General features: G+C 39.2%; 1 long non-coding RNA gene across 2 annotated transcripts; it reads left to right on the top strand.

Moving 5' to 3' along the window:
* The first annotated feature begins 5,715 nt into the window (after positions 1 to 5,715).
* Positions 5,716 to 7,645, top strand: LOC132615182 (uncharacterized). 2 transcript variants are annotated; one of them, XR_009572605.1, is made up of 3 exons: positions 5,716 to 5,983; positions 6,497 to 7,124; positions 7,279 to 7,645. It is a non-coding gene; the product is annotated as an uncharacterized LOC132615182 (long non-coding RNA). The 2 variants fall into 2 exon arrangements; XR_009572606.1 differs by having other exon boundaries at positions 6,497 to 7,128.
* Positions 7,646 to 12,526: the final 4,881 nt, after the last annotated feature.

Below are 12,526 nucleotides of genomic sequence, written 5' to 3'. Positions count from 1 at the left end.
GATATTAGTAATGGACACGAGGTTAACCCCCAAGCTTATAGGTGATTAAAGTGATGGTACGCATGTATCGTAAGGATTCGAAGTTAAACCACTTGAAGAAAATAAGTTTCGTCGAGGTTCAAAATTTATTTGAATGGAATGAAGTCCTAAAATTATTTAAGACAAAAAAATGTGACGACGATGATCGAAAATAATATTTTATGTGTGGCAAATGAGGTTATGAACTAGTGTTACATCACATGGTCGTGGTAATAGGTATATATGTGTGTTAAAAGTGGTCCATGTTTAAGTGAATTGAAAAAAAAACTGTACTCGATATTAGGATGGAAAATTAGAATTTTACAAAATATATTTTCTTTGTGTCAACGTCCTAGCCTGTATGGGATACTAGTATACATTCTATTTTTGTATGCTACCTATGATTTATTGATAATGTCATTGGAATTGTAGAAATTTGTTAATTAAGAAAATGTTTAATTTTCATAATACCAAAATATCTACTTTTATGGATAGTGATCAAGCATTTATAATTATTTTCTTTATAAAGGCTAGGTGTCAAAAGATGGACACTCCCACCGTATACAAGGATAAGGGGGAGAGGAACATGGCATTATTCCTTGTCTACCTTATTTGGGACAACATTTTTAATACTATATTTATTTAATATGAAATGTTCAACTCATGCCACATAAGACGGGTACGTGTGGGGGCTTGGGAGCCTCACATATTAGTTATCAAATGATTCACTAAGTATCATTCATGATAGATGAACAAGAACAAAAAAAAAAAACGTTGAAGACAAAAAAAAAGAAGCTCGGCCATGGAGCAATGTTAACCGAGAGGGAGATTGGAGAAAAAGAAAAATTTGAGGTGTGAAATTGTTGTAACATTCAAGTGATTAGCAATGTTAAGAATCCAAGTTGATTAAGGTAATGTTTGATCTCTTTTTATACACATTTTAGAGGCAATTTTAACATGTATAAGTTTATGGATATATGATGGAAATAAAAGTTGTGGATGTTGATGTTGAAAGATGAATTGAGCCGTGTAGGGGCTGCTCTAATTAGGCACGAAAAAATTATTTTAAGTTGCGTTATAATTGTTGTTATCATGGATTATATGACGAAAGGATTAGAAAGTTAAAGTTAAATTTTTTTTTGATATGAACATGTTGTTGTTCGTGTTGAGTTGGAGTAATTGAAAATATAATTGTATCCATATGTTGTTGCTGGTATTTCTGTGTCAACAGGAGAGCAATTGGAAATTTTGGATAGGTGAAAATATAGGGGAAGTGCTGTCGGATTTTCGCTAAATATTAGATAATAGAAAATCTTAAACGAGAATATGTATAAGCTGGAATATAGGTTCGATAAGAAATAGGCTATGGATTTGTAAACTAGATAATATAGTTACTAACAATAACGTTACTCTTATATAAATAGGCTAAAAGAGCGACGAGACGAACGGGTTACGAATAGCCGCTAACAGGTATGTAAAGCCTAACTTTTTTTTTGGCATGACCTTTATGGAACGGATAAGTGACGTATATGTATGACTCTAAAGAAAATTCTATTCTTAGAGCCACTAGGATGGCCAATGTCTTCGAATTCCCTAAGTTATTCCATATGGTTTGATATCTATTTATGATGTTCGAAGAATCCTAGTTGGTATGTTTTCGAATGTTGTTCGAAAGATAATTGATATGCCTAAGGTCCTTGATATATATTTTGATACGTACATATGGTTCTAAAGCCTCTATTTGATTTGATCCATAACGATATTTGAAAGCTGCCTAATATGATTATTACTTGAATTTCCAAAAGAAAATGGCTTCTGAATCGCTTTTAGAAGGTTCTGTACTTCAAAAGCTCATAACTTTCGTATACTAAATCGGATTGACCCGAAACTTGTTTCTGAGCCTTCAGATGTCGGTAAATATATTTGTCCATTGAGTCTTGGAATTTATTTATTTATATGCATATAGTTTCTCACTACTCTACTCGTGGATGCCTCAATGCTTCCTTCACTGAGCCCGGGCCAGGATATGTTATCACGCGTATTCCACTGCATTGTTCGTCGTGCCTCGATGTGAGGGGGCAGGTACACATGTACATGGGTTGTGGAGTATGCTGTGCCATGTACATATATTCTGATATGTGATGATGTGATATGATATGGCCATCTGATATGTTATGACATGTGCACATTCTGATATGATATGATATGTTACGGAGCTATTCCCTACTCTGGAGTATGCTGTGTTGTGGCGCCAGTGACGGGGTGGCGACCACGTTCTGTTCACCGAGTCCTAAAACGGGGCCGGATATGGCATATGATTGACATGCATTATCTATGTTTTGTGAGTAAGCATTTTTGATATTCCGGTTATTACATTCAGTTTCTGTACTTCCTGTTCCGGTTATGATTCTGTTTATTATGCTTCCTGTTTTACATACTCAGTACATATTTCGTACTGACCCCCTTTCTTTGGGTGCTGCGTTTCATGCCCGCAGGTACAAACGTTCGTTCAGGTAACCCGCCAGTGTAGGGTACTTATTCTGCTGTTTGGAGTACTCCTTTTGATCCGGAGCTCATATTTTTGGTACCTATCTTTTGTGATACATGTTTCTGTATATCTGATTATTTGGGGTACGGCGGGGCCCTGTCCCGCCATATAATTCTGTCATGGTTTGTAGAGGCCTGTAGACATATATGTGGGTCATGGGTTATGTTTGTTCGAATATGTTTGTGATTTGTGCCTTAAGCGGTCCCGTTTGCTATTATGGCCAAGACGGCCCACCTGTTTGTATATGTATGTATATCTGGGCGATGTGTATTCCGCCGGCCTACCGGATTTGATTTGATGTTTCTGTACGGGCAACCACTTAAGATGACATTTGTTCTCAGTATCTGATTAAAATAACGTATGTTAAGGTTGAATAAATCTTTGGTATGTCGATCTGGTACGAGATTCTGTTAGGGTGTCCAAATAGGGCGCTAGTCGCGGCCCACGGGGCTGGGTCGTGACAAAGTGGTATCAGAGCGGTTTGTCCTCGGAATGTCTACAGGCCGTGTCTAGTAGAGTCTTGTTTATCGGTGTGTTGTGCACCACATCTATAAACAGGGAGCTACAGGACATTTAGGATGTTACCTTTGTTTCATATCTCAGATCGTGCGATAGAGCCCAGCCATAGGAAATGAAATTCCTTTTACTAACCCTTGATTTCAGTTGAAGAACGGTATCGACAGAAGAAAGTGGCTGATGATATTGGAAGCTACACTGTACACAGGTAAGCAACAGTGCGAAAGGGACATGTTGGATAAGGTAAGAATATTGAGATATGATTGAAATATAAGGTTGAAGAATGAAAGATAAGGTAGATAGGAAGGTATAACAGGACGGATCGTTAAAGGTAAGCTCTGACACCTTTATACTTTACTTGAAATTGGGAGCCCTGTGTGGCTATGATATGATACGATATATGCGTATATATGTTGGCCCTGTGAGGCATTGTTGGTATTTCCTGCGTGCAGGTTTTGAGATAGTAAGAAATACAGTGGAAATTCTGCCAAAAGTTTCCTAGAAATTAATTAAAACTGTGAGATAAATATTATTTGGACAAATGCCCTGTAAGTTATCGATATGTGACAATGAGGTCCCATAATTTAAGACAGAAAAGTACGGCGATGATGATTGGAGATAATATTGGTGTGTGCATTATGTGGCTATGGACTAATGTTACAACACATGATTATGATAATGAGTACACGAAGTGTGTTAGAAGTGATTCATTATTTAAGTAAATTAAGATCATGAGATTAATTATGTGTGTAACGGGTTAAATGGGGATGAGTAATTAATTACCAAATTATTATGGGAGACAAAGTGGATGAGTGTAAATCCACATGGCATCGTGATGTTTATATCAATATATAATTATTGTTAGGTGTTAATTTATTTAGGGGACACGTTTGGAAGAGAATGCTTGTTACCATGAAAGTGTCAATTATGTGGGCCCATTTAAATCTCTACATATATGATCTTACCATTTCATTGTTGATGGGACCAATATGGTCAGATTTTTCCCACAAATAATCCACAAATTCTCAAAGTGAAGGGGCAACCAGTAGAATAAAATGAATGGACCAGATACACCTCATATAGATATATTTTGGGGCTAGTCACGAAATTTTTTTAAAAGAGGAAATCGACACCTAGCTTATTGTTGTACACGTTTTAGTCTTAGGAAATGACACAACATTTCCCACTTGACTTCTATCCTTAATGGAGCCTTGACTGCTCGTTTGATCTTGGGATTCAAAGAGGATATGTTTATATCCCCCATTACAGTAGCTTTGGAGGTTTAAGATGTTAGATAAGTATGAAATGGGAACTTATCTTTGCTATCTAAAGGTGAGGATGAAATGATACTTTCTTTAATATTTTATGGATTACTTTCGAAGTTCACTTGTGCTCATTTTGGAGAAGAAAACAAGGCAAACTGATGCCTTTTAGTTGTGACGAGAATCTGGTATATATATATTCCCCTATGGGGTCACGAAATATAATGGAAGAGTTTAAGATATTTTGTCCAATAAAGTGGGTCAAGCATTAACATTAAAGATGCTGGGAATCAACCACTACAACACCAAATTTGCAGAATTGGATTTTTCATGGTTTTACTTCCAAGAGTTTAAATTATTGGAGAATGCTTCGTACTCAAGTAAAGTGATGGAGAGTTCGGAAGAGTGCAACAAAAGCATGACTCATCATCTATGACTTTCTATTAAATCGTACGAGCATCTAAGATTAAAGTATTGCTAGAGTTAGCCCTTTGAGTTGCCGAACAAATGACAGGTGGAGAATGGCATTAGTCTAAGTAAAGAAAGGCACAGCATGATAGATAAGTTCGAGTTACAATTGATTCGTTATAAGATCACCATAAATAGTATACTTATGCAAGACAAATTTAACATTCGAGGACGAATGTTCTAAAGGGGGGAAGGATGTTAGATCCCGTATTTCCATAGGTTTGAAAGTGTACGAGTTAAATGATATTAGTAATGGACACGAGGTTAACCCCCAAGCTTATAGGTGATTAAAGTGATGGTACGCATGTATCGTAGGGATTCGAAGTTAAACCACTTGAAGAAAATAAGTTTCGTCGAGGTTCAAAATGTATTTGAATGGAATGAAGTCCTAAAATTATTTAAGACAAAAAAATGTGACGACGATGATCGAAAATAATATTTTATGTGTGGAAAATGAGGTTATGAACTAGTGTTACATCACATGGTCGTGGTAATAGGTATATATGTGTGTTAAAAGTGGTCCGTGTTTAAGTCAATTGAAAAACAAACTGTACTCGATATTAGGATGGAAAATTAGAATTTTACAAAATATATTTTCTTTGTGTCAACGTCCTAGCCTGTATGGGATACTAGTATACGTTCTATTTCTGTATGCTACCTATGATTTATTGATAATGTCATTGGAATTGTAGAAATTTGTTAATTAAGAAAATGTTTAATTTTCATAATACCAAAATATCTACTTTTATGGATAGTGATCAAGCATTTATAATTATTTTCTTTATAAAGGCTAGGTGTCAAAAGATGGACACTCCCACCGTATACAAGGATAAGGGGGAGAGGAACATGGCATTATTCCTTGTCTACCTTATTTGGGACAACATTTTTAATACTATATTTATTTAATATGAAATGTTCAACTCATGCCACATAAGACGGGTACGTGTGGGGGCTTGGGAGCCTCACATATTAGTTATCAAATGATTCACTAAGTATCATTCATGATAGATGAACAAGAACAAAAAAAAAAAACGTTGAAGACAAAAAAAAAGAAGCTCGGCCATGGAGCAATGTTAACCGAGAGGGAGATTGGAGAAAAAGAAAAATTTGAGGTGTGAAATTGTTGTAACATTCAAGTGATTAGCAAGGTTAAGAAGCCAAGTTGATTAAGGTAATGTTTGATCTCTTTTTATACACATTTTAGAGGCAATTTTAACATGTATAAGTTTATGGATATATGATGGAAATAAAAGTTGTGGATGTTGATGTTGAAAGATGAATTGAGCCGTGTAGGGGCTGCTCTAATTAGGCACGAAAAAATTATTTTAAGTTGCGTTATAATTGTTGTTATCATGGATTATATGACGAAAGGATTAGAAAGTTAAAGTTAAAAATTTTGTTGATATGAACATGTTGTTGTTCGTGTTGAGTTGGAGGAATTGAAAATATAATTGTATCCATATGTTGTTGCTGGTATTTCTGTGTCAACAGGAGAGCAATTGGAAATTTTGGATAGGTGAAAATATAGGGGAAGTGCTGTCGGATTTTCGCTAAATATTAGATAATAGAAAATCTTAAACGAGAATATGTATAAGCTGGAATATAGGTTCGATAAGAAATAGGCTATGGATTTGTAAACTAGATAATATAGTTACTAACAATAACGTTACTCTTATATAAATAGGCTAAAAGAGCGATGAGACGAACGGGTTACGAATAGCCGCTAACAGGTATTTGAAAGTTGCCTAATATGATTATTACTTGAATTTCCAAAAGAAAATGGCTTCTGAATCGCTTTTAGAAGGTTTTGTACTTCAAAAGCTCATAACTTTCGTATACTAAATCGGATTGACCCGAAACTTGTTTCTGAGCCTTCAGATGTCGGTAAATATATTTGTCCATTGAGTCTTGGAATTTATTTATTTATATGCATATAGTTTCTCACTACTCTACTCGTGGATGCCTCAATGCTTCCTTCACTGAGCCCGGGCCAGGATATGTTATCACGCGTATTCCACTGCATTGTTCGCCGTGCCTCGATGTGAGAGGGCAGGTACACATGTACATGGGTTGTGGAGTATGCTGTGCCATGTACATATATTCTGATATGTGATGATGTGATATGATATGGCCATCTGATATGTTATGACATGTGCACATTCTGATATGATATGATATGTTACGGAGCTATTCCCTACTCTGGAGTATGTTGTGTTGTGGCGCCAGTGACGGGGTGGCGACCACGTTCTGTTCACCGAGTCCTAAAACGGGGCCGGATATGGCATATGATTGACATGCATTATCTATGTTTTGTGAGTAAGCATTTTTGATATTCCGGTTATTACATTCAGTTTCTGTACTTCCTGTTCCGGTTATGATTCTGTTTATTATGCTTCCTGTTTTACATACTCAGTACATATTCCGTACTGACCCCCTTTCTTTGGGTGCTGCGTTTCATGCCCGCAGGTACAGACGTTCGTTCAGGTAACCCGCCAGTGTAGGGTACTTATTCTGCTGTTTGGAGTACTCCTTTTGATCCGGAGCTCATAGTTTTGGTACCTATCTTTTGTGATACATGTTTCTGTATATCTGATTATTTGGGGTACGGCGGGGCCCTGTCCCGCCATATAATTCTGTCATGGTTTGTAGAGGCCTGTAGACATATATGTGGGTCATGGGTTATGTTTGTTCGAATATGTTTGTGATTTGTGCCTTAAGCGGTCCCGTTTGCTATTATGGCCAAGACGGCCCACCTGTTTGTATATGTATGTATATCTGGGCGATGTGTATTCCGCCAGCCTACCGGATTTGATTTGATGTTTCTGTACGGGCAACCACTTAAGATGACATTTGTTCTCAGTATCTGATTAAAATAACGTATGTTAAGTTTGAATATATCTTTGGTATGTCGATCTGGTACGAGATTCTGTTAGGGTGTCCAAATAGGGCGCTAGTCGCGGCCCACGGGGCTGGGTCGTGACAAGTAATTCCATTCAAGGCTTGTTCAACCATCATCTAAGGTATGTTTCATGACTAAACCATGTTGTTTAAGGTATTGGAAGGTTAAGATACTTGAATTTTAAAAAGACATAGGAAATGGGTCATTCATGAGTGAATAGTGTCATGGTTGGATGGTAGTTGGGTTGAACTATGAACGTTGGAGTGTTGTGATTATAAATACGTTACAAATGACATTTAGACCATGAAATAAGTATTATATATGAGGAAACACGATAGTAAGCTCTAACCATAAATGTGGAGAAATTGAAGAGAAATGGTGGATTGTGGTCAATGTATATAAATGATGATTGTTGATTGCGATATTTTGAATGTTGTTGTGAGCGTGTGGGAGTCGATATAGCATATGGGAAAAGTAGTATAAACAAAGGAAGTGCCACCCAATTTTCCCTAGAAATAGTAGCGCGTTCTTATAGTAGAATAACTAACGTAAATGTGAGTTCTCTCTTGAAGGTAGAAACGTGATATCGAAGGAGAACAAGCGAACGATAGCTTAGTTAAACGTCAAAGGTATGCGAGGCTAGTACTTTCTTTCTAATGGCAGGAATCTCATAGCATGAATTTCCTTCCTCCTCATTAGTTTCTATATTCCAGAAAGCTAAAAGCCTATGTCTATGAATGGCTATATAAGATAAAAGATATGACATGATGTTATTTATTACTTACACTCACCTTATGTGTTAATTCCTTGAAGGTGAGGCAGAATGTCAATGATTACTCAATAATGAAATCGGGGGAATCACGACCTTACGTCACCCCGATAAAGTAAGGTTGTTCATAAGCATTATGCATGTATTATGATGAGTGTATTCTGATGAGCATATATGATGATGATATAACACCGCGCCTATTTGGCCGGGCAGCTATACGATACACCATGGCCAAATGGCATGGGCAGACACCACTAATGGGCGGCATGAGATGATACCCCGGACGTGGGAGGCCTGAACGCTGGCTAATGTTATGATTATCACACTGATGCCATATGGACGGGCAGCTTATATTACTACACCGTACCTATATAGGCGGGCAGCTTATACATTATGCATTATTTCTTTTACACTTGATAGTCAGATACAGTTATTCCATATTGATGCTTCTTTTATATCATTACCTTATTTCCTCGTTTATGCCTCTCATACTCTGTACAATGTTCGTACTGACATCCGTTTTCTTTGGACGCTATGTTCATGCCCACAGGTAGACAAGGAGGAGAGCTCGACCTAGACCAGTAGTACATGTCAGTTGATTGAAAGCACTCCTTTGTTCGGAGGTGCTTATGATGATTCTTTTGTGCATAGTCATATATATGTATCTTTGGGCATGACGAGGTCTTGTCCCGGCCTTATGTGTAGCACTCCAGTAGAGGCTCGTAGATGTGTAGTGTGGGTTAGATGGTCTCACGAGATGCTATTATATGTATATATTATTTTGATGGCCGAGAGGCATATGTATATAAAGGCATTTACGTTTCCACATAAAATATGATTTTCCCACAATTTGAGTATAAAGTTGATAAAAGAGCATCAAATGAGCATGATGAGAGATAGAACGAGTGGTGCTTGGTGGCTAGCCCAGGGTACCCATCGCGGCCCCTAGCTGGGTCGTGACAAAAGTGCTATCAGAGCGGTTCAGTCCTAGGAAGTGTCTACGAGCCGTGTCTAGTAGAGTCTTGTTTATGGTGTGTTGCGCGCCACATCAATAAACAAGAAGCTACAGGGGATTTAGGAAAAATGACCATCTTTCTTCCTATGAGATCGTGCGATAGAGTTGTGTATAAGATTTTACCCTCCTTAATAGTGTGTTGTGATTTCAGAATGCCGCCAAAGGAAAAAGCTACAGCCGCCCAGAAGGGCAAGACTACGGCAAAGAGGCGGGTAGAAAGAGAGCCTCCGATGAATATAGAAGAAGGCGAATCACATAATGAGGCCTTGTCTAACACTTCTTCTACCCCGCCTAATGTGGAAGGACAAGGAGGAGCTCCAGCTCCAATTCCACCACCGGTTGCTTCGGGTCATTAAGTGACCGAGGCCATACATCTATTGACACAATTGGTCACCGCACAGGCACAACGACAAAATGCGAGTTCAAGTGATCGGGCAGCAAGTACCAAAGCTCGTGATTTCATGAGTCTAAATCCTTCGGAGTTCTTCGGGTCAAAACCGGATGAAGACCGGCAAGGTTTCATTGATGAGGTGTTGAGGATATTGAAGATTGTCCTTGCCTCTGAAACTGAATCCGCGGAGTTGGCATCTTATAGACTCCGGGATGTGGCAGTTTTATGGTACAACAACTGGGTATTATAAAGAGGAGAGAATGCGCCTCCTCCGATTTGGCAAGAATTCGTGGATGCATTTATTCGTCACTATTTGCCACCCGAGGTCCGCCGAGCTATAGCGGATAGATTCCTAAATCTGAGGCAAGGAAATATGAGTGCTTAGGAATATAGCATGCAATTTAATTCTTTGGCTAGATATGCCCCGGCTATGGTGGCCGACATGGGAGATCGGGTACATAGATTTGTAAGTGGCCTAGGGCCACATTTATTCAGAGATTGTTTGACGGCTTCCTTGCAAGACGTGATGGATATTTCTCGAATACCGGCCCATGCTCAGAATTTAGAGGGACGACAACAACCACAAAGAAGTGATCGTAATAGTGATAGAAGGCAAGGTAAGAGGGCCAGATCTATGGGAACAGGCAGTGATTACTGAGGGGGATCAAGACAGACATATTCTAGGTACTCAAGCCAGTCGGTGACTAGTGCACCTACTTGATTTACAGGTAGGAGATTTGATCGCTCCTTCCGTTCAGGACAGGGCAAGAGTTCAAGGCCCTCAGATTCCTAGTTCAGGGAAGTTAGAGCCAGAAGAGACCCCCAGTACTGCGATGCGGCCAGTGCGGTAGATTACATTCAGGACAATGTCGCCAGGGTTCGGATGCTTGTTATACTTGCGGCTAGGTGGGGCACATGATTAGAGATTGCCCGTCCATGAGTGGTAGAGTCGGAGTTCATCCTATAGGTTTACCAAATGGTTCTTCCTCAGCGCGCCCGGCCGGGCAGACTCCTCAGATATCAGCAGGCCGAGGCAGAGGCAGAGGGGCAGCATCTACTTCAGGTGCCACTCAGCCCCGTGTATATGCTTTAGCCGGACGGCAGGATCTTGAGTCCTCCCCGGATGTGGTTACAGGTACATTGTCTATATTTTCCCGTGACGTATATGCACTGATAGATCTGGGTTCTACTTTTTCTTATATTACCCTATATGTTTCTGGTTGTATTGGGGTGAAACCTGAGCCAATCAGACCTTTTGAGGTGTCTACTCCGGTTGGTGATCCCGTAATAGCAAGACAAGTGTATAAAAATTATGTAGTTGTGATATGTGATCGCCAGACCAAAGCTGATTTGATTGAGTTGGAAATGTTAGATTTCGATGTAATTATGGGTATGGATTGGTTGGCCTCGTGCTACGCTAATGTTGATTGCCAATTGAAAGTAGTTCGATTTCAATTTCCAGGAGAGCCCGTGCTTGAATGGAAGGGTAACGCATCATCCCCAAAGTGTAGGTTTATTTCCTACCTTAAGGCAAGAAAGATGATAGCCAAGGGCTATATTTATCATTTAGTTCGGGTTCATGACACCGAGGCAAAGTCTCCATCTTTCCCATCAGTTCCGGTCGTGAATGAATTCCCAGATGTGTTTCCAGACGAACTTCCAGGTCTTCCTCCAGAAAGAGAGATTGACTTCGCCATTGATGTGTTACCGGACACCAAGCCTATTTCTATTTCTCCTTGTCGAATGACTCCGGTAGAATTGAAAGAGTTAAAGGCATAGTTGCAAGACTTACTCGAGAAGGGGTTTATCAGACCCAGCTCATCACCTTGGGGAGCGCCGGTCTTGTTTGTGAGGAAGAAAGATGGTTCTCTACGAATGTGCATCGATTATAGGCAATTGAACAAGGTGACAATAAAGAACAAATATCCTCTTTCAAGGATTGATGACTTATTCGATCCATTGCAAGGTGCCAAGTGGTTTTCTAAAATAGATTTGAGGTCGGGTTACCATCAAGTAAGAGTTAGAGAAGCAGATATTCCCAAAACGGCCTTCAGAACGAGATATGGCCATTATGAATTCCGAGTGAAGTCGTTTGGGTTGACTAATGCTCCGACCGTGTTTATGAATTTGATGAACAACGTATTCAGGCCTCTCTTGGACTTATTTGTGATAGTATTTATTGATGATATTCTGGTATATTCTCGCACGGAATCAGAACATGCAGATCATTTGCGAATTGTTCTTGGCATTCTTCGAGCCCGAGAATTGTATGCAAAATTTTCAAAGTGCGAGTTCTAGCTAAATTCTGTGACATTTCTGGGCCATGTTACTTCAAATGATGGTATTCGAGTTGACACTTAGAAGATTGAAGTTGTGAAGACTTGGCCAAGGCCTACGATGCCTACAGAAGTTCTTAGTTTTCTGGGTTTGGCAAGTTATTACAGAAGATTCGTAGAGGTCTTCTCATCTATTTCAGCCCCTTTGACGAAGCTAACCCAGAAGTCAGCCAAATTTCAGTGGAATGATGTTTGTGAGAGTAGTTTCCAAGAGTTGAAATGCAGATTGACCTCAGCTCCGGTCTTAACACTTCCAGAAGGGTCAGATGGCTACAGGGTATACTGTGACACTTCCGGTGTTGGA

This window comes from Lycium barbarum, chromosome 10 (assembly GCF_019175385.1).
Source record: "Lycium barbarum isolate Lr01 chromosome 10, ASM1917538v2, whole genome shotgun sequence".
Classification (NCBI taxonomy): domain Eukaryota; kingdom Viridiplantae; phylum Streptophyta; class Magnoliopsida; order Solanales; family Solanaceae; genus Lycium; species Lycium barbarum.
The sequence above is the reverse complement of the archived record's forward strand: the minus strand, read 5'-3'. Positions and strand labels throughout refer to the sequence as shown.